Below are 7,870 nucleotides of genomic sequence, written 5' to 3' on the forward strand. Positions count from 1 at the left end.
GTAGTCTTTATCCAATACACTGTCGGACAGACACAAGATGAACTTAAGAAGACGTACAATAGAATACAGACACTTAGACTCCAATTTAAGCTGTCGCAGATGTGGTGTTTTTGTATGAACTAACGATTCCTTTGTGCTTGATGACTGATTGATTTCAAATCCCAGTTACAATACTTTCGTTCGTGCTCATCTAGTACTTCTTGATTAAATTGCGTTGTTTCTGGGATTACTAGTTTGTTCCATAATTCATATACTACTAATCATCACAGCAAGCCAATCGCTGAGATTCAGGAATGGAGGAAAAGATGGACGGAACACTTTGAGGAACTCTTGACTAGATCAGCATCATTGAATTCACCGGACATCGAAGCAGCATCTGCGGACATTTCTATAGCTGTCACTCCACCAACAGTCCCAGAAATCAGCATGGTCATCAGAAAAATCACGAGCTAGAAAGCAGCGTGCCCAAACAACATTCCAGCTAATGCACTGTAGTCAGATGTAGAAGTAACTGAAAACATGCTCCATGTTCTATTCGGGAAGATATAGGAGGAAGTAAATGTGCCACCGACAAACTGTAGAGAAGGATATATCATCAGCATACCAAAGAAAGGAGATCTGAGAAAGTGTGATAGCTATAGAGGCGTCACACTATTATCGGTACCAGGAAACGTTTTTAACGGAGTGTTGCTAGACTGGATGAAAGATTCAGTAGTCACCTAACTTCGAGATCAACAATCCGGATTCTGTAAGGATCAGTCATGCACAAACCAAATCGTGACACTAAGGATAATCGTTGAACAATCCATTGAATGGAATTCATCACTATACATCAACTACCTTCACTATGAGTAAGCGTTTGATAGTGTGAATAGGAGAACACTATGGAAACTTCTTTGAAGATCGTCAATATCATCCGGAATTCATACGACGGACCACAATGCAAACTCTTGCATGGAATACAGCTGAAAGACGCTTTCCAAGCAAGGACAGGAGTCAGATGAGGCTGCTTACTCTCTCCCTTTCTCTTTCTTCTGGTGGATGACTGGATTATAAAGACCTCGATATCTGAGGGGAAGAACGGAATACAGTAAACAGCTTGAATGCAACTAGACGATTCAGACTTAGCAAACGAACTAGCCTTCCTATCGTATACACATCAAAAAATGTGCGTGTCTATATTAGAAGGCCTCAACATATACAAGGGAAAAAGCAACATCCTCAAATACAACATAGAGAACACCAACCCAATCTCACATGATAGAGAAACTCTGGAAGAGATGGAATCTTTCATGTACGTGGATAGTATCATGGATGAATGTGGAGGAACTGATGCGAATGTGAAGGTGAGGATTGGCAAAGCAAGGATGACATCCCTACAATTGAAGAACATATGGAACTCGTAACAACTGTCAACCAATATCAAAGTGAGAATCTTCATTACGAACGTCAAAACAGTCATTTCTACTGTACGGAGATGAAATTTCGAGATCTATTGTATGTTGTAATAACTCTTTACTTTATTATTACAAGAAATATTTCTTTTTCTACACATGCAAACGCGTTAATCGTCGCATATGTCTCACGAGTTGACGTTTGTAATCAATCTATGCATATCCCTTAAAATAAAACCATTATTTAGACAAATTGTTGTTTTTTGAACTTTGATCATATAGTTTAACACCTCGATAAATTTAATGAATGATAGTAATAATAATTCTCAACTCCGTCTGTACCTTCTCCGGGGGCTACTGCCGGTCTCGAGTCCGGATAAAGGAGGAGGCTTGGGCATGGGGTTAGCGACCCCATCCCGTAGAAAACTAACTCGCTAAAAAAACGCTAACCAGGAAAAAACTATTCGAACCATTTTAACTCTGCCCTGGGAGTTGAAGGAAGAATTATGACGCCTCGTAATGAAAGCCGAGATTCTTCGGAAGTCATGAGGCAGATGCACCTTCTAACAACCAGAACAACAATTTTTATAGGTCTATAGAACGTCCGGACAATGTGGGAGACCGGAAGAGTCTTTCAAATTGCTGCAGAAATAAGGAAATACGACCTTGGGGTGCTTGGGATCAGTGAAACACATTGGACGCAGGTTGGACAACAACAACGACTAGCTTCGGGTGAGCTTCTGTTATACTCCGGTCATGAAGAAGAAAATGCCCCACATACACAAGAAGTTGCATTGATGCTGTCCGAACAAGCACAAAATGCACTTATAGGATGAGAATCTCATGGACCAAGGATCATCAAAGCCTCCTGCAAAACAAAGAGAGAGGGCATTACAATGAACGTCATCCAATGCTAAGCGCCTACCAACGACTACGATGAAGACGTTGAGAAGTGCCCAACAAAGGACCTGACAATTCTGATGGGAGATTTCAATGCCAAGGTTGGAATGGACAACACTGGATACAAAGAGGTCATGGGACGACATGTACTGGGAGAAAGGAACGAAAATGGTGAGAGATTTGCAAACCTATGTGCCTTTAATAAACTGGTCATAGGCGGCACTATATTCCCACACAAACCGATTAACAAAACGACATGAACTTCACTGGACTACACTACACAGAACCAAATCGACCATATCTGCATCAACAAAAAGTTCAGGAGGACTATGGAGGATGTGAGAATCAGGAGAGGAGCTGATATAGCATCCGATCATCATTTGCTGGTCGCCAAGATGAAACTAAAACTTAAGAAGCACTAGACAACGGGGCGGACAACATCACAAAAGTTTATTAGGCCTTTCTTTGGGATACTGACAAACTCAACAAATTCAAGATAGCTCTCAGTAACAGGTTCCAGGCCTTTCATGATCTACACAATGGAGAGGGAACTACTATGGAGAGCAACTGGAAAGGGATAAAAGAGGCAATCATTTCAACATGTCAGGAGATTCTGGGCCACAAGAAGCACCACCACAAGGAATGGATCACTGTTGGTACACTGGATAAGATTGAAGAAAGGAGGAACAAGAAGGCAGTAATCAATATCAGCCGAACAAGAGCAGAAAACGCCAACGCACAAGTCGATTACACAGAAGCAAACAAGCAAGTGAAGAGGAGCATCAGAACCGACAAACGTAAATATGTGGGAGATTTAGCAATGACAGCGGAAAAGGCTGCAAGAGAAGGAAACATGAAACAATTGTATGATACAACAAAGAAACTCGCTGGAAATTACCGTAAACCAGAAGGAACAGTGAAAAGCAAGGAAGGCAAAGTAATCACCGACATTGAAGAACAACAAAACGGGTGGGTAGAACACTTCAAAGAACTCTTAAATCGACCAGCTCCACTGAACCCACCCAACATCGGAGCAACACCCACGGACCTCGCAATCGATGTTGGCCCACCAACAATTGAAGAGATCAGCATGGCCATCAGACAAATCAAGAGCGGCAAAGCAGTGGGACTAGACAACATCACGGCAGAGGCACTGAAAGCATATGTAGCAGCAACTGCAAAGATACTCCACATTCTCTTCAGTAAGATTTGGGATGAAGAACAAGTATCAACAGACTGGAAAGAAAGACTTCTGATCAAGATACCAAAGAAAGGCGATCTCAGCAAGTGCGATAACTACAGGGGTATCACTGTTCTCTCAATACCAGGTAAAGTCTTCAACAGAGTATTATTAAACAGAATGAAGGACTCCGTAGACGTCCAACTTCGAGACCGACAGGCTGAATTCCGTAAGGATCGATGAAGTGGAACAATCAATTGAATGGAATTCATCACTCTACATCAACTTCATTGACTACAAGAAAGCATTTGATAGCGTGGACAGGACAATACTATGGAGGCTTCTTCGACACTACGGCGTACCTGAGAAGATAGTCAATATCATACGGAATTCTTATAGTGGATTAAACTGCTAAATCGTCCATGGAGGACAGGTAACTAACTCGTTCAAAGTAATGACCAGTGTCAGGCAAGGTTGCTTACTCTCGTGCTTCTTCTTTCTCCTGGTTATCGACTGGGTCGTGAAGAAGTCAACATCTTCAGGGAAGCACGCGATACAGTGGACAGCTAGGATGCAGCTGGACGATTTAGACTTCTCAGATGGTCTGGTTCTTCTATCACACACGCAACAACAAATTCAGGAGAAGACGACCAGTGTAGCAGTAGCCTCAGCAGCAGCAGATCTCAATATAAACAAAGGGAAAGCAAGACTCTCTGATACAATACAACATGCACCAATCGAATCACACTTGACGGAGAAGCTTTGGAGGATATGAAAACCTTTATGCATCTGGGCAGCATCATCGATGAACACGATAGATCTGATGCAGATGTGAGGGCTAGGATCGGCCTGTTACTGCATTGGGAGTAACAGGCGTAAGTTAGTAAGTAAGTAATAATAACTCTCAGTTGCTCTATATCTTCTTTACTGAAAATTGGACTGGTGAGGCTGTAATACATGTTATCCATATGGAAATGATCGAATTTGAAAAAAACAGAACTTAATATTTTACATATTGTTGCAAAATCGTATTCATTAAACTTATCTTTTCGATTAAAACTCGCATTATCATTAACATCAGATTGAAAACTAGGACCTGAACTGTATTTTCTGACTATTTATAGTTCTTCGTGTGGTGTGTTCCATATTAACATTTAAAAAGGATTTAAAGCTCAGGATAGTATTGTTGCTCTTGATAGTGTAGTGTCCGGGATTAGGGTTAAGGAAGGATGGGAGGCTAGACGTATCGCTTTTGCACGCAAAGTTCAGGCTTGAATTAGTGGATTACCAACTCCTCAGCAGTGCGTAGGTTTTCAATTCGACCTCTCTTTGATCAAATCTTATTGACCATATAGATTACTTTATAAGGAAGACTCCTTTGGAGCAACGTGGCCGGAGTTGATCAAGTGTCCTGTATTGAGCTATAGGAAGCTTACCACTTTCCCTTTAAGAGCCACACTAAGTAATGTTCTGAGACGCGACTTGTTACCTGAAATTATTGAGTTCGATACATCTACTAACTGTTACTTAGTTTATCGAAAAATTTCCTCATTGATTATATCTTGATGCTCGTAAGTGTCTTAAATACATGAGAAGTTGAGATTAGTGAAATGTATTAGTTATGTTATGATTAATGATAGTATAGTTTTGTAAGCAAATCATTCGATTTATTTTAGAATTTTCCCCATGACTCAATAATTTAGTTAGAATTCTCAGTTGAACTTAACAGTTGATACTAAATATGTATTAACGGGTAGATTGAATCGGGCTATAATATCATGAGACAATTGATTTAATTGTTTCTTTCATCTTCCAATTTATCTGATCCAAATAAATGTCTTAGTATATTTATATGTAAACAGTTTGTTAGAAATATACCCCTGTGGTGTGGTCTACTTATATCCATATAAGTAGTATATGGTGATGGTCAGACATAGAATCTATTTTGGCAGAAGACCGATAAGGAAAGAACTGAAATGAAGCTCAATCGGTAGGAAAGTACATAAGCAGTGAAATTAGAGAAGATGGATTGATATTTACAGAAGGAACAGTGGAGATTAAGACAATTGCTTGTTATTTTGCAAATTAACTGTTTGCTATGTGGTTATCAGAATTTAGTCAGATAGTCTGTAATTTGTACTGATAATACATTCGATTGTCCCCAACTAGTGTTTTGTTCACCACACCCCTTTAAAGTAACACATAGTTCCAATAAGTCTCGTCTTCTATGTCTTATAGTTGAATGATGTATATTTCACAACTATACTAGTTTGCTCACACAGTGTTACCAAATCATTCAAGTACTATATTCATGTAAGATGCAGTGTAATCCAGTTAAGTATCAATGCTTTTATAGTCACACGAACAAACTGAAACTGCAGTTAAATAATGAAATACAGTTTAAGAATCCTATTTATATTCATTGTTTGTGAATGAAAAAAAAAGTAATTTATAGAAATCCCCATCTAGGTTGTACTTTGAATTTATCCAGTTTGAAAATCTAATTAATTAAATCTAATTAATTTAAAGTTCAACATAGATCATTCATTAATCGAAGAATAAAGATGCACCTTAATGAAAAAATAGCCATGATAAAAAAATTGACATTCAAGATAGTGTTAGAATTTCTGTTGAATCCTCTAACAGACTAACCTCTTACTATGTGAGTATTCGATCATCTCGTTTCGAATAGGGGAACTAATGACAATGATCGTATCATTCTGATCGTATTATAATTATGAGATTTGGGTAATTAGTCAGTAATGTCCACTCCAAACTGATATCAACCATCAAATCAGTGTAGACTGACTGATGTTTCACTTTAATTATCAGTGAATGGAATCAGACTAGAAAAAGTAAATAGCATAATACACTTCCAAGCATTTAGCAAGCAAACTGATCTGGAATATAGTTTCAACTATTTTATAAGCGTATTCATAATTCGTCAGTCAGCACGAAAAATTATTGAGAGGATGGAGATTAATGTTAAGGAAACTGAAGTTCAGTTAAATATATTCGTTCAACGAGGTAGTCTTCACAAGATTAGTGAAGGTCTATTACTAGGTCGGAAACAGAATGTATTCTCAAACATACATATTTCATTCTAGTTGGTCAATACGCAACACGAGGAAGTCACGGTTTGATTTGTTGCATGATGTGTTTCAAAGTCATGAAGTGACGCTGAATGTATCTCTCTTTAGTTGATCACCAATTTGCCTTATTAGGGAATTCTCGATGAACAACCTAATAGTCATTCAGTTGAATAAGCTAATATCTATCACCAATTTTCAACCTGCTTCAATCCACTCACTCACTCTCAATGAAAACTTTACCAAAGCAATTTCAGAACAAATCATTTTATTCATTTAGGTAAAACAGTTAAGCAAATATATCTGATTACTACATCTTCGTAGGAGATGAAACAAATGGAGTAGAGGGTAAAGACAGAGCAAGAGAGAGAGGGAGAGAAGGAGAGTGAAAGAGAGAGAAAGGGAGAGAGAGGAGGGGGCAGATAGGAAGTAAGTGTGAACAATATTTTCATTTGTTAATATGGTGTTTGTTAGACGAGGCAAATACTTTTGTTCATTGTGAGTTAAAACATCAGCAAGTACATATTGTAAAGAAGAAAGTCGTTGACGTTTAAATAATGAATTCGTAATTGTTTGACGAATTTACTTATCCCCTGATAAGCTTCAATATCAGCCGACGATAATTACTTGGTGTTGTATTCCATAATGCGGGATCGATAAATAGATTTATCTGGTTTGATTCTTTGTTTACAAAATATCCATTATCAAACTGTAATGAAAGTTATTTGAGAAATGAAATTCGAAAAATTATATTTGAGATATAGAATAACACGGGAAAATAATCTTAATTGTAAAGCAAATAACTTTACCATAGAATCTATATCTCTCGTCATCATTGGCTTGTGAAGTTAGTTGGGCTTCATTAAAATCACGAAGTGATACAATTTAGGCAACTATTGAGAACTTGAAAGCACTGGAATGTTATTTTCTTCGTAGTATGGGACTCTTAGATGAAAATGCTTGATTATCGAATTTTATTCGTTCCCGTGTTTTTGGTCGATACTGACGGAAGACAGTGGAAGATTGTCTTGAAACATTATGGACTGATTGAAATTACACTTGTGTACCATCGGATCCGTTCATATACGTCTAGATTTTAAGGTTTCACGAGCGTTACCATAGTATCTGTGTCCGATTACAGATTCTTGGATTCATACTGATTAGGGGTCCTATACGACAACAGAACGGTCGTCTATGGCTCTCAGCTTTCCAGTGCTTGTCTAATTTCGGTGCGTTAGCGATTTAAACGAAGTATCTGATGATGTTAAACGTGCAGTAAAGTGAGAATAACTGTGGCAAATTATCAC

Source organism: Schistosoma mansoni, chromosome 4 (assembly GCF_000237925.1).
Source record: "Schistosoma mansoni strain Puerto Rico chromosome 4, complete genome".
In the NCBI taxonomy this organism is placed as follows: Eukaryota; Metazoa; Platyhelminthes; class Trematoda; order Strigeidida; family Schistosomatidae; genus Schistosoma; species Schistosoma mansoni.